At 41.4% G+C, this 18293-nt stretch overlaps 1 long non-coding RNA gene across 2 annotated transcripts; it reads left to right on the top strand.

Moving 5' to 3' along the window:
• Nucleotides 1-219: 219 nt before the first annotated feature.
• Nucleotides 220-17013, top strand: LOC124106439 (uncharacterized). Of its 2 annotated transcripts, none has more exons than XR_006856073.2 (5): nucleotides 220-694; nucleotides 1408-2538; nucleotides 5501-5609; nucleotides 15068-15706; nucleotides 16307-17013. It is a non-coding gene; the product is annotated as an uncharacterized LOC124106439 (long non-coding RNA). The 2 variants fall into 2 exon arrangements; XR_006856071.2 differs by having other exon boundaries at nucleotides 5501-5639.
• The last annotated feature ends 1280 nt before the right edge of the window (nucleotides 17014-18293 follow it).

The following is an 18293-nucleotide window of genomic DNA, read 5'->3' as shown; positions in this document are numbered from 1 at the left end:
TGCCATGTACAAACATCCTCTCATGTTCCTGAGGATTAGGTCTTGGAAATCTTCGGGGGACATTATTGTGCCTACCACAGTTAGTTGCTTTTCATATTTATCCCCTGTAATCCTCACAACAGCCTGATGAGGAAAGTACTTTTATATCCATATTATATGAGAACAAACTGAGATTCAGGGAGGTTTATATCACAAGAAAAAAAAATGGTGGAGCTGGGGTTTGAACTTTGCTCCAGAGCACATGCTTCTCCTCTTCAAGAGACAAGGAAGAGGGCAAGCAAGCAATCCTGTGATCTGCTGCTCTGGCTGCATTCCCACTGTTGTGCTAGTGCTGCTTCTCAGTTGAGACAGGACACCACTGTCCCCCACAGATCTGATCTTCTCCTACGTGCATGATTTGTGTGTTGGCTGGGTCCAGCAGACATCAGATCGCACGCTCCAGTGAAGTTACTGAGGAGAGACTGAAAAAGGGACTACTGACAGGGTTGTGGGTGGGGTCATGGGAAACCAACAAGGAATAACAAAGCACCTTAGCTGCAACAGCTGTTGCACCTTCAATGTGGAGTGGCACAGGAAAGACATTTGCCAAAAGCCTGAGGAACAGAAGAAACTGCAGGAGGAGCTGCCTAGCAGGAGCCACGGCCTCCAGAGCAGGACACAGTCACTACTGGCTTGTCAGGAGGAAGGTGGCCAGGTAGGAACATGGACTTCACTCTCCACCCCTCCCTCAACTCCTATCACTGGCTAATTTCAACCAGAAGCCACAGGGAAAAGGGATATGTTTATGCAGTTCTTGAAGATTAGCTTTGTAGGTCCAGAGCAGAGATGGGAGGATGGAGAGCAGATCTGAAGGAGACCATCCAGCCCTGCAGGACTGTCCTACACCATTAGAGACTGCATGTGACAATGTGTCTTGCTTTGATCCATGTGTAAAGCTGCCTAAACAAATTACCATAAGTGAGAGGCTTAAACCAGGAGAAGATTATTCTCTCACAGTTGCAGAGGCTGGAGGTGTCAACAGGGCCATGTTTCCTCTGAGGACTTGGAAAGAATCCTACCTGCCTTCTGTCTCACCTCTGCTGGATGCTGGCAAGCTTGGTGCTCCCAACTTGATCTGCCTCACTCCAGTCTTCCTCTGTCTGCACAGGGTCAGCCTGTCTGTCTCTATGTCCTCTCTTCTTCATAGAGGCACACCAGTCACTGGATTTAGGTATGATATCATCTCGAGATCCGTAACTCCCTGTTAAGACCCTATTTCCCGGTAAAATCACATTGTGATGTTCTGGGTGGACAGGAATTTGGGGGATACTATTCAACTCATGATAGTCAGTGATATGTTACTTCTAGACAAAAGCTCTGGGTCTTTCCATGCAGTTTGTCACTCTTCGTTTCCCTCTGCCACCACAGTGAGCAAAGCCCAGAGAGTAGCTGTTCTCTCAGTCTGGGTCCTGGAGTGAGGATGAAGAGAGCCCCAGATGACCTGCAGAGGAAATGTATCGAGAAAAAAAATGAACGTGTCATCTCTCCTGACGACACCAGGCACAGTATGTAACCACAATCCAGCTCTTCAGAGACATTCCCAGCAGCCACAGCAGCCACCTCAAGTTGACCAAAACCACTCCGCAGTCTCCGGTGTTCTCAGTCCCAGCATTTTACTGGACTATTGCTCCTCTTTGGGCCTAGGTGTCGAAAAAATAGAACTTTAAAGGCTGCTTTTTGTGTCCTTAGAGGGGCAAGTTTTCTAGGGTAAAGAGGCATGGGTGTTCTTTGAAGTTAGCTGCAGCACAACTGTCTGCATTTGGGACTGGCAGCCTCACCTCCCGTTTCAGATGAGGTCCTACCAGCAGCAGCCAAGAACGTGCGCTGAGAAGACTTTGTTCTCTGTCTCCACCAGGTCTCTCTAGCGTCCCCTTCCCTGGCCTGCTATGGTCACTTGTGCAAAGCAGCTGGAGAGACTGTGCCTTGTGAAGCTCGTTCATTGATGTTCCGCAGGTTCTCTGTGTACATCTGCAGTTGACTTTACCTCTTGTCTGATGGCTGTGTTGTGGGCTATGCAGGCAAACTCTCAGCAACTGGACTTTGAAAGCGAAGTGGACAAGCTGGCATCGCACTGCCACATGAGACTGAACTACATATTTGGAATTGGGAGAAAGGTTGCCTGGTTCCTCATCCCTTTAACCTCACTTACTTCTCTTGAATGGCAGCTGGGTCTTGATACCACAGAGGATGACTGTTGCTGCAGAAGCTGCCACTCCCACCTTCCTTCCTCTCCCACCGTTCCCTGAAACAGAAGGGTAGGAGGGAAGAAAGCAGTTTGACACACCCTAAGCCCAGAGGGTGGTTTTCAAGGACTGGTACCTGGCTCCACAGCAACTATAGCACCTGGGAACTTATTAGAAATGTGCATTCATGGACCCTGGCACCAATTCCTAAACAGACTCTTGGGTTTTGGTCTGGCAGTCTCTGTGTTGATGAGTCATCCAGGTGATTCTTATACTGAAGTGTGAGAGCTGCTGGCTTGTGGTCTGACCTCAGGAGGTAGGTAGCCTGCCTTCAAGGGCATCCATCCTGGTAAAATATCATTAGCTCCCCTATCTTCTTTGCTTTAGCAAGAGATATCCACTTGTAGTAAGGTGCAGAATATCTTGAAATCCCAGTTATCTCCTGGCCTACTGGGTGCTTTGTATTAGTTGCAAGTCACAAGTGCCATTTGGGTGGTGGCAGCACCCAGGAGACACAGGCATGACAGCTATTAGTGAAGTCCTTTGTGTGGACAGCAGCATCTCCAGCATCTCATGATAAAAGACCACATATTGCACCTCTTTCTGACAGAGGCCAACATGCACTTCCTCATGGCCTTGAACTCTTTGGCTCTACATGAGTTTAGAAACAGTTTGAGCAGTGGTTTCACTGTAGTTTATGAAATGTCTATTTTGTATGTCCATCAAGATACTTAGTATCTGGGTGAAATCCTCAGCACCACAAGAAAGTAACAACAACCACAATAACAAAAACCCTTAATATCTGAAAGGTGAGCTCATCTCTTGCAAGTTTCAATTTATTAGATGTCATTTTGATAAAATGTAGAAAGTTTCCACATGGTTACACAATAGTGTCTCTGTCCAGAGAATGAAGTAAACAAAACCAGGGATCCCCTAGAGAATGGTGGATCAATACCTGTTCCACCAGGTGGCAAATTCAGAGGGGCCTCTGTGGCCATGTGTAGACTAGGGGAGAGAGAAGTCGTACTCTATCATAATTCAAAAGAAATTTTGTTCAGTTTTGACAACCACAGGGTCTAGACCTCCTGCAGCGGGTTTTGATAAACTAGGCAAAGTGCTCAGCCTAACCTGTTCTGTCCTGAAAAGGTCAGCAACATTCGGTACACAGGCATGCATGAGTGCAGCTGCCTCCTCTGGAGATGGAACAGGGGTGCTGTTGATAAATCTGTCAGACTTGCTAATGGCTAAATTCCTGTTTTTCACTTGTTTGGGTGATTCTCTTAATTTTGTCTGAGGGCACTGGATTGCTTGATGAAGTCCACTGGTTTCCTTGCACAGCGCAGCCTGTGACTCAGGAATTATTATTATTTTTTTGTCCTCTTTTTAGTGAAAAAGTTGCACTTCTCAATATTTTCCTCCTCACCACTTTCAGAATGCTCATGGTATTCTGAACTGTGTTATGGTCCCAGAAAGGAGTACACTTACGATGGGTACTCCAATCATCTGCTCCCCGACCCAACCAGTCTTTCCTCTTTGAGGGTTGAGACCTATGCCTGTTTGGCTTCCTTTTTCTTCCCCAAGAAGTGCTTTGAGCCAGCGGGACTGTAAGCTAGATGAAAAGCTATCAAAGCACTAAGGGAAGGAATCAATAGTAATATATGTAAGTGCATACATATATCACAAATGACAGGCTTATTTCTAGGCAAGTTAAGATGTTCTCAGTGCCTCTAATTGGCACCCTGCCTCGCTGTGTGCATGCATGCTCTGAGGGGATATACATGGCTGGACTCACCCCGTAAAGGCAGAATGGACAGCTACCCATGGGCTGTGATTTGATTTTCCTTCAGGGACCTCTCCATGGCTACTCCAGCTGCCCAGACCTCGAGTCTGCTGGGGATTCCCACATCACTTACTTCTTTGCATTCAGGCACTAAAAGTTGTTTAAATGCAAATTATTTTCCAGGAGGTAGAGACATTATTATTCATTAATATCTGGGCTTTAATGAGTTTATCAGCTTAGAAGAGAATGTGCCAGGGTCTTTGGGTAATAGAACCAGGGAGATATGTTTTAATAATGACAGGTGGAAGAGGGAAGGATAAGTTTTGAAATACTATAGAAACTATAGCTACAGACTCAAGGCGTGGCGTGAGCCACTGGTTACAAGGTAAGAAGTAAGACGAAAAAAGGGAAGAGGAGAGATGGAAAATAAAATGCCTTCACAAGTCCGCAGGTAGTTAATGCCTGGAGTTCCTTTTGACTCTCTGAGAGACCTGTTTGCAGGAACTGCTGTAAGACCTGGATGTGTTCCACCTGTGCTGTGGCACCACTGCTTCCTGAAACTTGTTCATTTATGAAACATCTAGGAAATGCCCAGGCACTGCAGGCGTATCAGGAAAATAAACCTGGCAAAACCTCTGCTTTTGTGGAGCTTGTATTTTAGTGTGAGAGGGAAAGATGCAAAAGACACAAAAAGATGAGAATGTAGTATGTTCAATGGTGATAGATGCTATGGAGAAAAATAAAGCAACCAGAGGCTGCCATTTGAAATAAAGTGGTCAGAATCTGAGTACAGTGGCGCAGGCCTATAACCCTAGCAACTTGAGAGGCAGAGGCAGAGGCAGGAGGCTCACAAATTGAGGGCAGTCTAGGTGATTTAGGGAGACTTTGTCTCAAAATAAAAAGTAAAAAAAGGGGGCTGGGGATGTAGCTTAGTGGTAAAACACCTCTGGGTTCAATACCTAGTGCCAAATGAATAAATAAGTAAATCATGGTCAGCAAAGGTTCCCTAGAAGGTGGCAGTAATCAGTGAGTGAAGAGTGAGCAAGGCAGACAGATGTCAATGCAGAGGTTCTTTCAGGCACAGAGGACAGAAAACGCAAGGCCCTGCTTCAGGGGCAGGCCTGGTTTATTTGAGAAGATCAGGAGTTGGTGTGTGGTCCATGTGACTGCATCAGAGTGAATAAGGGAGAGAAGAGCAGATAGTGAGATCAGAGAAGCCATACGGGGTTCATACAGGGACCTTATAGACTTTAACTTTCACCTTGAGGGAGAGGGTTTTGAGCAGGGCGATGATGTCATCCAGCTTACAATAGGCTCTGTTACAGGTTGACAAATTTTTTTTTTTCTGTAAAGAACTGGAGTTGGTAAATGTTTTGTTCAGGCTCAGAGTGCTCTGCTGCAACATCCTGACTATTCTCCTGTAGTACCAAAGCAGCCACAGGCAAGGTCAACCCATGAGCGTGGCTGTGTTCCAATAAAATTTCATTTACCCAAACAGGTGGCCGGTCAGGCTTGGCCCACATTGGCTCTCAAACCACTGCAATGATCCAGAGGAGAGACAAAGTTGGCTTGGATGAGATTTAACAATGAAGGTGACAAGAATGAAGGTGACTGGCTGTGTTTTGAAGGAAGTGTGGGTAAGATTTACTGTCAGACCAAATGTGGGGTATGAGAAACCACAGAGTCAAGTATAACTCCACTTTGACCCTGAGTGACTAGAGAAATGCACTTAGCTGCTATGGAAATGAGGACAAGCAAGAAGGAAGACGGGCAGGGAGAAGGGGATCAGGCTGGAATGGGAGAATTTAAGATGCCTTTAGGATAAAGAAAATTGGGTTAGATGTTCCCTAACTTCCCTACCAGCTCTAATAATCTATGATCCCACAACTGAGAACCAATAACATCTACCCCAGGCAGCTTCTGCTGTGACCACATTCTTTAGGGAGACCTTCCACACCACATTACTCCATCTTTCCCAATGCAGTTGGTGACTATGCTGGCTAGAGATCAGTTGCTCGAAGGAAGAAACACTGCGAGGGAAGAAGCAACTGCCAGCTGAAAGCAGCAGGGGCACTTGGAAGAGTGGCGTAAATGGTATATGTGCCCTAGGAGGCTTCGAGGGCTAGAGGCAAATTCCTGCGTATCTTAGTTTCCTGGAGGTTATTCATAATGGAGGGTTGTCAGTCGACCAGGCTAAGAATGTTCAACTCGTTTTTCAAAGAAAAGCGAAGCTACTTATGCTTTACTTCTGCTCCTTGCTTCAGACATGTCACCCTCTTCAGAGATTCCCTGAGCCTGTGTACATCCAGAGAGCTTCCATATACCCGCAGGAAACAGCCAGGGTCTTTGCCTACAGTCGCTTCTCCAGGCAATTTCCTCCCTCTTCCCTCTTATCTGTCCTCACTGGGAACTGAGTCTTCTCTCTGCCCAAACTCTTTCCATCCAAGCAGTGGCTCTGTGCCAGGGGGGTTGTTTGTTGGATAGGGCCGGCAAGTCACACTGGGAGTGTGCTTATCGTAATATATTTAAAATATGAGCATTTATCAGAAGCAGCAGATGGAGGCAGCAGAGTGGAGCTCCCAGAACTGAGGGCAGGGAGTGTTTCATTCAAGTGCAAAGCGTGCACCATCTATACTCAGCTGGCACTAGCTCATAAAACCAGTGAAGAGAAGGAAAAAAGAGAAATAGAAGAAAAGGCCACCTTTGTGCTAGGTTTGGGAGGTCACAGTGTTCCCTGACCTTGAGTCCTCGGTGTCTCAAAGACAGCATTCACTTTAGGATGGGAAGAGCAAACCTCTCTTTAATATTTTCTGCTTTCTTAAAGCTTACTCATTTTAATAAAAATCTGAAGCTCAAAACAAATGGAAACAGATCATTTCATTTATGTATATGTGCATGAATTCCTTCAACAAATGTTCGTGACATGACTCGGTCATGCCAGAAGCCATGGAATACTCTGGGACAGAGAAGGGAGAGACAGATATGTTGACATTATTTTTAAAAAATATTTTTTAGATATTGATGGACCTTTATTTTATTTATTTATTTATTTATTTATTTATTTATTTATTTATTTATTTATTTATTTATTGTGCTGAGAATTGAACCCAGGGCCTCACATATTCTAGGCAAGTGCTCAACTACTGAGCCACAACTCCAGCCCATGTTGTCATTCTTAAGTAATGGACATGTCAAACGAATTTAGGTTCTAAGATTTTTACCACCATCTTCACAGCCCACCCTTAAAGAACAGATATATTTAAAATCTAGTTTATGTACTATTTGAATTGAGGTTTTACTGGTAAATTTTCTCAGGGCACAAGTGCCAAACAATGATATTAATTTCAAATCACCTATTTGAGAAGAGAACTAAGATAGTGCTATCTCATTTGCAAGGTCAATTTTAGCCGTTGATCTCAGGTCTGCAGGAAATGTTCTGAGTCACTCCACTGTCAACAGAAATTACACCTGTAACGGTAAACATTTGAGGAAATGCTTGCCTTTGGTTATTTTGAAAGACTTATCACATATTTCTTTATTATTGCCTTTTTATGAGAGCCTGAAAACAGGAACCTCTGCATCATAATATGTGGAAGGTATGGATCCCATCTTCTGAAAATACCCTAGTCAGAATTAATTGCTCCTTCCCTTGGTACCACCAGGGAGGCATAATGTCACATTTAAATACACCAAGTTTTGTACTTTGCTGTTTCCCATGATACATTGTGAATTTGTCAAAGGAAAGTATAGCTTAGAGCCTGGCACACAATTGGTACTGAACAATTGAATAAAAGACTAGAGTCTGTGCAGAAACACATGAAGTTATAAAGAAGAAAAAGGAGATTACCCAAAGTCCATTTTCTCATATTATCTTCAGGGTGAAGTAGATATTTCAGAAAAGATCCCATTTTTATGGATGACAATATCTTCAATCTACATCGTCTCAGAGTTGTTCTTTTTATTTTATTTTATTTTTTAAAGTCATGGATTTCTCAGCCTTGTTGAACATTTACTCAGTTTCCAATTGCATGATTCCTGAGGGGTACTAAGGTGATCAAGAGACATTCCTGCTCTGTAAACAGGCTCTGCTTTCCAAGGGCCTGGGCTGAACAAAGTTCAGGTCCCTCCTGGAGCACCAGGAGGGAAAGAGCCTGGGAAGCACCTGTGGAGGGAAAGGGGACTGTACAAATGGAGAAGGGAAGGGAGGAGCAGAGTGGGTCAGGCAGACCAGTGGTTCTCGGCAGGAAAGGTATTGCCCCCCTGGGGAAGTTTGGAAATGCTGGGGGCATTATGCTTGGTCACTGTTGGGAGGACAGCTCTGACATGGGGTGGATGAGACCAAAGATGCTAGATGTCCTGCTATGCCTGGTTGAACCCACTAACAAAGAATGATTCTGCCTCCAGCATGAGGTTTGAATGCACCGCCAGACTTTCATGTAGGTGCAAACCTGGTTATAACTGTCTGAGTCCAACACCTAACTCATGTCACATAGGAACACAAAGCATGCATTGCACAGTTTTAATAAAAACTGCATTCTCCCGGAACATAAGTCCCTGGTGAATCAAAGGAGCACTGTACTGTGCTCTTTTTGGAACTTTGCCAAGTGTCATTCACCATGTTGAAAAGTCACATCACATGCTGTCTCATTGCTCATGGTACTTTTTTTTTTTTTTGCCAACATAATATATCTGAATCAGTCTTAATTTGTACCTGTCAATCCCCAGTGATTCTGGGCAAACAATTTATTATGTTGTTATGTTTTTGAGTACAGTGAGATTTGAATTCAAGGTGCCTGTCCTATCAAAAACCAGGAAGATATTCAACTGGACTAGCATAAGGACTTTTATTAAGAGCATTTGTATTTCACTACAGCAGAAACCACTCATATAGGAAGGTTCATTTGCCAAACTACAGTGGATTTCCAAGGAGTGGAGGAAAAACACTAGCAGTCCCAAATCTAGGTCTAGGTCTCTTTCTCTCTCCTACTCACTCACATAAGGCACACCCCCCCCCCCAGACTTCTCTTTGCTGTGCTCCAAGTTTATAGACATTTCTATGGTAGTGGATTTGAGGAGTCCTGTAAGATCACAGGCCTGTGATCCCCCTTACTTACCTAACCGTGCCAAGCTCCACGAACACCTGGTCTATATTGAGTGCTGGGGGCCAGGTCCTTGTCCATAATCTTCAACTATTTTATCTCATTCCATTTTTATAATAACTTTAGAAAGAAACTTCATAGATGAGGAGACCAAGACTTCTTGAGGTCAGATCATTCAGCTAAGGTCATGTGGAGAGAAGAGAAGATGAATTTAATCCCGATCCCATTTCTTTTCTTGCTCTACAATTCACTTCCCGCCACCTCTCCCAGTCATCCTGAGGTGATAGGTCTACCTCCAACATATCATGCTGCTTTTCTCCTTGGCACACACTGAGTACTTCTGCCTGGAGCCCTCCTAGGTCACTGTGTCTATGAGAATCTTCCAAGCCTCCTGACTCATGTCTTGGACACATTTCCCCCTTGATGTATGGTGCTGCCCTCAGACAGGTGTTTCCAATCCCTGACTCTCTCCCTGCTGTGGTATCCTGAAGGGCAGGGTGTGTCTTGGTCTTCTTTCATCATTGTGCCTGGGGCAGACCACTGGCCAGTAAAGGCTTTTGAATAAACTGATGTGCATAGTCATTAATGGTCCTCTATAACTTTCACTTGTTGTAATGGCGTCTGGGAAGCACAAACCAGTTTCTAAGGAAAGTAGATGTTAGCCGTGGTCTAAAATGGTGAGCTGGAAAATCATAGTCTTTTAAAATATTTATTATACATATGTACAACTTTTTATAAAAAGTGGGTTTCACAGTGGACTTCTGCCTCTCCTGAAATTCCTAACCATTAATATTAGACTTAATTATTTAAATTTAATTTATTGGATGTCGATACTTAATTTAACATCGAATTCTATTAGGGTTTTAATAAATAATAGCATTTAATAACTACCAATGACACTTCAGTATATAAAAACACTTAATTCTTGACATAATTAATTTTTAAGTAAAACCGAATGGAAACAATTCCTCCACACAGAACTCTTGATCAAGTTTCAGTTGAATCCTCATCCTTGATTTTCTTTGTATTGCCCTTGTTCTCTGCTTTCTGTTTTTTTTTCCCTATTATTTCTTTAGTGAGGTTTATGTGAAAGAAGTTCCTTCAGGCTTACAATAAACAATGGGGGGGCATTTGGTACTAATGTAAGAAAATAAAGGTATAATTACTTTTAATATGCAGGAAGATAGGAAATGTATGTGTGTGTGTATATATATATATATAAACATATTTGGGTTTGAACATTAAATTCGATTGTTCTGTAGCAAGTATTTAATTTTATCATGAACTAACAAATACTTGACATATCTAGAATGATGTGTTCTGACTTTTAATTCAGATGATATATTGGAACCTGATATTCTCTCTCTCTCTCTCTCTCTCTCTCTCTCTCTCTCTCGCTCTCTCCTCTAAAACCATTGCCATTGTTTAAATCTTCAGGGAACATTCACTCAGATACATCCCGTGAATACAAGCATATTTGTAAGACCATGTCTCTCAAACTATGGAGCCACATCTCAAGGCATTACCTGGCAGTTGGCCAAAAGTTATGAAAAGCAACTGAAACAAACGATGTCATTTATTCCCTTAAATTGTTCATTTTAATCAATGGATTAAGCATTATTTTTGCATAAAAACTAGTACAGATCTTTTAAGGAGGAGAATACAAATTTCTCACGAAATTTAAGGATCAAAACTACGTGAGATTGCAAAGAAATATTGAGCTTATAATAAGCTGCCTGGGCTATGTCCCAGACTGCTGGTAGTAAACATTCTTTTTGCTTCCTCAACTAAGTGGAAAAGTAGGATGAATATTGTATAGGATCCACATAGAAATAAGGGCAATCTCAAGATCTGCACAGCAGGTAATGTGAGAGACTAAAATACTGTTCAAAGAACAGAGTTAGCTTAAACATCCAAGGTGGCTCTAGCAAGGAGTTATTTTGACATCCCCCTACCAGCAGAGAACTTCATCCTCTGCCTCAGGCAACTCTGACAAGGGTCTGTACATCTGCTCCCACAGTTTTTATGCCCACCAGCCAAGTATCTTTTCCACCCTCTAAATTTCCTTTGGTTTTGCTTTCTTATAGCTTTTGCCCACTAATTTCAGTATATCTAATGCCCTCTCGTAACTTCTATGGCCAACTGAGTATCTTTTGTTTCTAATCCAGCTTCTAAATGCCCAAACCAATTTGTGAATTAAATGTAAACCACCCCAATAGAGGGGAACTGATTACTACAGTTAATCACCGTTATCCTTACTTCGATAAAGACTTTTTGCCAAGCTGTTCCAGAGAGCGCCCGCCAGCCTACATGTGCTTCAGTTCACTGTCCATTTCTGGTAAGGTAGGCTGTCCTGTAGATGGAGTAGCAGACTTCAAAGATTAAGGTCATGACAGCTTGTGGATTCACTGTGTCCAGGTTTCCTCTGAACATTGGAAGTAGGCCTTGGGAATTCTGATTCTTGTTTTCTTTAAAACACACTGGGGTCTGATTCTTCCAGAAGGATGAATAACTGATAAAACCAGATGAAGATATGAAGGCTTTGCATTGAAATCAAAATTCTAAATAATGTTTTATAGAATTTTAAATGATGGAATCTCTATTTGAGGGCATATCCTATGTAATGCAGGTGTCCTTTCATTCGTTTTTTTCCCCCCTTTAAAAAATGTTTTGTATTTCAGATACAAATGATTGAATTAAACAGACTCATTCCTAGCCTACCATCCCTATTGGCTCATAGAAAAGCTCTCATCTTAGTCCTCTCATCTGAGTGTTACTATAATAAAATACCTGAGACTAGGTTACTTATAAAGAACAGAAATTTACTTCTCACAGTTCTGGAGGCTGGAAGTTCAAGATAAAGGCACTGGCAGGTTTGGCATCTGCTAAGGGTCTAGTCTCTGCTTTTGAGATGGTACCTTGTTGCTGCATCCTCTCAAGTGAAGCAAGGCTCTGCCCTCATGAATCAACAGGCCTTGCCGTGCTTCCCTTCCCTTTCCAGTGTATTAGTAATCATGCCTATGGAATAAATTCTCCTTGAAACCCCCAAAATACAGGATTTGGAGAACTTATGGTTGGCTGAACACGTGGAGGTTGTTGGAGTGTGCTGCATGTGGAAAGGACATAGAAGCCCAGCGTCCCTTCCCCACACCTCTCCATATGCACATCTTCGTCTGTATCCTTGTAATATCCCTTATAATAAACCTGTGAAGGTAAGACAGTGCTTCCCTGGGTTCTTTGGGCCCCACAAGCAAATTAAAGCTGAAGAGGGAGGGGTGGGTGACCTGAGTTGGTCAGAGGCGCAGATAAAACAATCAAGGGCTTATGACTGGCATCCAAAACGAGGGGATGGTGTTGGGGATTGAGCCCCCAATCTGTGGGATATGATGCTATTTCCAAGTAGATAATGACAGAATTAAATTGGATTAGAGGATGACCTGCTGGTGTCCACTGCTACAGAACTGATTGCTTGCTTGCTGTTAGAGAGAAACTCCTACACCTTTTGAGGTCATAGAAATCCTCTGTGCTGATTGTGAAGTGAGAGTAGAGGGGAAAACAGTCCAGTGTTTTTCTTCACACACAGCCATTAAGTTTCAATGTGAATTTTGGAAGGGATGCAAACATTCCAACCATAACATCTCTCTTGATTGGCTGATGAATTGATTGATTGGAATCCTCTCTGCAATTTCTCTAACCTACTGCTGGAACTCAGGGAAACAGTGTACTTCTACAGAGAGCTCTCCAATTTTTAGATAATTATTTCTTACATTAAACCCAAAGTAGTGTTCCTATAGCTGCTCCAATGTTCTCAGGTATTTCCTGTGGGGCCATATAGAAAAAAAAGTCAATTTCTTTCCTAATACAATAGCCATAAAGTTGTTATCATTACTCATGAGTCTTCACTTTGCTAGGAAAGACAGTCTATTCCTCATTAGGTGGCTATAAGATACTAAACTACCTAGTCACTTTTTTTTTAAGACACATTCTAGTTTGACAATGTCTTTAAAGAATAAATTATGTTTGTCATCTCTTTGTCACTATAGCAAAATACTTGGGGGTAATTAATTTGTAAAAAGAAGAGGTTTATTTTGCCTCATGGTTTTTTAATTTTCTGGTCCAAGACTATTGTCATTGATTTGGGTCTTTGGCAAGGGTGGCACATCACGGCAAGAGCGTATAGTGGAACAGAACTCTCACCTCATGAGCCAGGAAGCAAAAAGAGAAAGGCAGAAACTGGATTCCCACAATCCCCTTTGAGGTTATACCCCCAATGACCTAGAGATATTCCACTAGGCCCCACCTCCCATTTCCCAGTAGCTCTACCCTAGAGACCAAGCCATGACCACATAGACCTCGGGAAAAATTCAACATCCAAATCAGAGAATAGGTGTTTAAATATTTAAAAATAGATGTGCTTTGCCAATGCAGAAAGTGGCGGGAACAACCTTGCACCCCTTCCCTAATTTCAATTTCTATTAATGCATCCTTAAATTTGAATATTTTTTTTTAAAAAATAATATCCCATTTTTGACTCTCATTGAACTTTAAATCTTTTTCAAGTGAACTGCTGTCAATCTAGGACTTTATTACCTTGTATTTAAGTAGTTGATTCTTTGAACTTAGATGCAAAATTTAACATTTAACCTTATTAAGTTGTATATTGTTAATTTCATTCCATCATTCTCCTTTCCAAGGTCTTTTAATTCAAGTTTGATTCTTTAATATGGCTTATCAGTTTTATCTCCAACTTTCCTTCATTTATAAGTTTGATAGGCCAAGTTTATATTGGGATTTCCCTAATTCGTGATTAAGATGTTTATAATTTTAGGAGAACAGAGAATTACAGACATCTTAAAACTTGAGTGTGCCAAAGAATTACCTAGAACATTTGTTCAGATCCCAAGTCCCATTTCCTGAAATTTTGATTCAGTAAGTTTGGGATGTGATTCCAGAAATGTGCATTTTTAACAAGTACCATATGTGATTCTGCTGCTTTTGGTCCTAGGCCACACTTTGGAAATGTCTTTATAAATTTTCTATAGGTCTAAGTTGACATTACTGTTTTCCTTAATTTTAATGGGGTTTTGGGGTTTCCTAGCACAGTGCTAGATGAAGGATTGATACTCACTGAATGGATGGATGAACAAAGGAACAAAAGAAGGAGTAGAGCAGAAGAGGTTCTCAGTTAATAACAGCTATATTTTTTCATTCTAATCATAAAGCCAATAGAATCATATTTTCCAAACACTGTGTAATTATATTGCACTATGTCTTTGATGTTCCCAACTAGGGGGAATAAAGAGGTGTATTTTGCATGACCTATTCTTAATGAACATATGTTGTCTCTTAGTGATCATTGCTTTCTGTCCAAGGGCTCACAGTCATATTTTTAATTCTCTGTCTAGAATTCACTGGAAGCGAATAATATATAAAACCCCAGAGATATCCCTCTGCTACTTTCCGCTTTACTTTTAAGAAATTGGGGCTCAGGTTTAGTGCTTGACTTATGGACTTCCCTTCAGGACCTGTTGGTTGTCTCTATGTCTTAATATGTTTGCAGACAGATAAGAACCAAAGACTTGGACACTTCACAAGGAGCCATTTCTTACTTTCCCCTAAATCTATATTTTGAAAACTTTCGAAACTCACAGAACAACTCAAAAATTAATACAATAGTCTTGATCTAGATCAACAGTTAATTGTTAGTGTTTTGCCATATTGGCTAGATTTACTTTTCTTCCCGAACCAGTGGGTTTCCAGGTTTCTTTAGTCTCCTTTCCTCTACAACAATATCTTTACCCTGTTTTTTTGCCTTTCTGGATGGGCACTTGAAATCTGAGTATCCTAATTTTTGTTTGTTTATTCTTTTTCAGTTTTGGTTTTGGAAGCACATAAAGCTTAATAAAATAATACAATTAAAGGGGATTAAACAAAAAAAGCAAACTTTCACATTTGTTCCTAAATAGGAATGGGAGTGGCACATTATGGTGTTCACCACCAATATTCAGGAAACCAGAGAAGGTTTGTCGTGAGTAAAGAAGAAAGGAAGAGAAGCCTGGGAGGAAACATTCTGCACCACTGAGAAGTCTAAGGAAGGTTCAGCAAGGCCATCAGGATTTCTCCAGACAAAATCTGCTATCAGATCAGTCCCCCATCTCCCGAGAAGGGGTGTGCCTGTGTATTCGTTTTGGCTCTGCTGTGGACTGGGAGAAGTCTGTGGGAAGAGTAGCCTGGGCACAAATGCAAAGTTGGCTTTTAGATCCCAATCCTGGGTCTGCAGGAAGAGAACTCGTAATGATTCTCATGGCTGCCTCACTGGAGGGTCCCTCTGCATTCTCCAGGTGACCCGCTTACACATTATTGCAGGGGTATGGAGGCCCACCTGTTGCCTTAACTCTGAACATTTTGGAGCATCCCAATGAGGCTTTGTCAAGACTTGACCACAGCTCAGCCTCTTATTCTGCTCAGTTCTGCTTCCCTCTCTTCACTGCTCATGTGACTGAACTTGGGAGCACTCCCTGATCAAACTCTTGTGCACCCACTTACAAGTGCTGCTCCCAGCTCTCACTACCTCCTAACAGATGGAATCCTCACAAGGCTATGAGGTAGGTGCTATCACACCCCCATTCTATCCATGAGGAAACGGAGGCACAGAGAGTGGCTCAGTGACTGTCCCAAGGTACTCAAACAGCTGGGAAGTGAAAATTGCTTGCTTCCCAGGTAGGCATTCTGACTCCCTGACACCCCTTCATCTGCCACTTACTGCGTTTCTCTGTGACACAGAGATTCCTGTTATCATACCCAGTATCCTAGTCCTAATATAATTTCAGATTGTTTTCCTAAACAAAGATGTAGAGGAACTTCCTTGAGATTTAGCATTGGAGAGGATTTGTCCTTGTTGTGTAAGAAAGGTATTGTAGGTAAAGGCAGTTCTCACCTGAATCTTTATTCTTTCCTATGGCTTTAGCCCTAACCTGCCCAGTTTTTCTCCAGGATCATGATACACCTGCCACTCCCAGTCTGCAAAAGGAAAGAATATATGTAGCACAAAGAACGAAATGAGAGATAAATAAGCTCCTCTTCCCTAAGACATGAGCGAGTTCTTATTCCCTGACCTATTTGAGTGCATGCAACATTCAAAGCTTGTATAATGTAGCTAAATCAGCCTATTTAGTATTTATGCAATCTGCTCTGTTTTCAACAAGCTCTTAAGATGTGACTTATCCAGAAATCTTCCGAAATCTGCAAGGTTGCAGCAGACATCTCTCCAGGGAGACTGAAGGAATTATCAAGATTATGGCTGCAATTTAAAGAAAATCTTTGCACTCTGATGAGACTCTCATGCCAATCATAGGATGACCAACTGACCTGGTTTTCCCAGGGTGGAAAGCTTTGCCTGGACACGAGACTTTCTTTGCTGAAACTGGGAGAATTCTAGGCAAACTGGAACAGTTGGACACCCTAGAATGGACCCTTTATGACTCAGCCATGTTACATACAGGAAACATCTGCCTCTCTATTGTAGATACTTTCTATTATTTCAAAAAGTATTAATATGTTATGATTAATGAGAAAATCGCCTATAGAAACTATGGAAAGGGATGAAGAAGAAACTAAAAGCTACATAAGAGCTCATAATATAGTGGCTACTATTTAAACTTTTCAACAACTTCTGTGAGATTTTTTCTGTGTGGGTATATACATATATTTTATAGATCAAAAACTGCATTACAAACAGTTCCGTATCCTGATTTTTACCTAGCATGTCCACATTTTCCCATGTCAATGAATAGCTTTTGAAAAATCACTGCTATGGTTGCATAATTTCCATTGAGGATGTACTTTATTTAACTATTCTCCTATTGTTCAGCATTTAATTTTTGCTATTAAAGATAATGCAGTTGTCAATATCTTTTGGTTTCTAATGATTCTTTTTGAAGAAGTTTCCAGGACCTTATTGGCTAAGAAGTCGGGGCTTAGTTACAGCTACTGAATTCTCCCTCTAAAATGCTTCAGAAAGGCTGTCCTCAGCAATGTTGATGCCCACTCCACTAACTCCTGCTAGCATTGAGAAGTTTTTCAATCTCTACCAATATTATAGCTAAAAAGGAGAGTTGTCCTAAATACTCTTTCTTTGTTTACTATTGAAGTTCAAGTCTCTTTCATATCTTTCTTAGTCGATTTTTCCTGAAATTATTTCATACATTTTTTCAGAATTTATATTGAGTTGAAATGCCTTTCTTCTCATTTGTATAGACTCTCGACAAACTATGGTAACTCTTTTTTTGTGTCATATTTGTTTCAAATACTTTTCTTGACTTACAGTTTGAAAGTGTTCTAAAAATAATGAATCAAAAATTTTATGTTTCTAGTGTTTAAGCAACACCTTAAACCCTGTACACATGTGCACACACACCCCTGGTGAGTGTCTGTGCTTTCTTGTAAAGGCGTCTTATTTCTTCCATTCTGAGATCATCTGCACTGACTTTTTGAAATTCTTGAAAAAATATGTGTCACATATGTATAATTCTAAAGAGGAATGGTGTCACATGAATCCATTACCCAACACGTAGGAGCTAGAATATACCACTATTCTGAGTCCCTCCCCCTGTCAGAGAGCACCAACTTTCCCAAGATGGAACCACCATCCTGCTTTTGCTTTTATTATTTCTTTGCTTGTAAAAAAAAAAAAACAAAAAAAAAACCAACAAATTTTATCACGTATATGTTTGTGCCTCTTAGCATATGTTTAGTTTTTATACTTTTGAGCTGTATAGAAATAGCTTTACAAAAATTCATCTTATCTCTTCTTCTGTCTTGCTTTTTTCATTAAGTCCTATATATACATTTTATTCATATTTTATGGGGAGATACAATTCATTCATTTTCACCACTGGCTATCCCATTTCATGAATATATGTACATATTCTTGGTGCCTATGTGTGAGAATTTATCTCTGGAGTTTTCATGTGGGAGTGGAACTGCTGTGTTGGAATGTCTGTGCCTGATCAATTTTACAAGCCAGTGCTAAATTGTTTTCCCCAGTGGTTGTACTAATTGCATTCCCAACTGCAGAGTATGAGATTCCTGTTGCTGGGATTCCTTGCCAATACTTTGATATTTTCAAGTACTGAAGTCTGGTAGCCATTTTTCACCCAGTAGATTTGCACCAGCTTTTTAGGCTTGTCTGTC

Source organism: Marmota monax, unplaced genomic scaffold (genome assembly GCF_021218885.2).
Source record: "Marmota monax isolate L192 unplaced genomic scaffold, Marmota_monax_Labrador192_F-V1.1 WCK01_AAM20220418_F8-fsc00156, whole genome shotgun sequence".
Lineage (NCBI taxonomy): Eukaryota > Metazoa > Chordata > Mammalia > Rodentia > Sciuridae > Marmota > Marmota monax.
The sequence above is the reverse complement of the archived record's forward strand: the minus strand, read 5'-3'. Positions and strand labels throughout refer to the sequence as shown.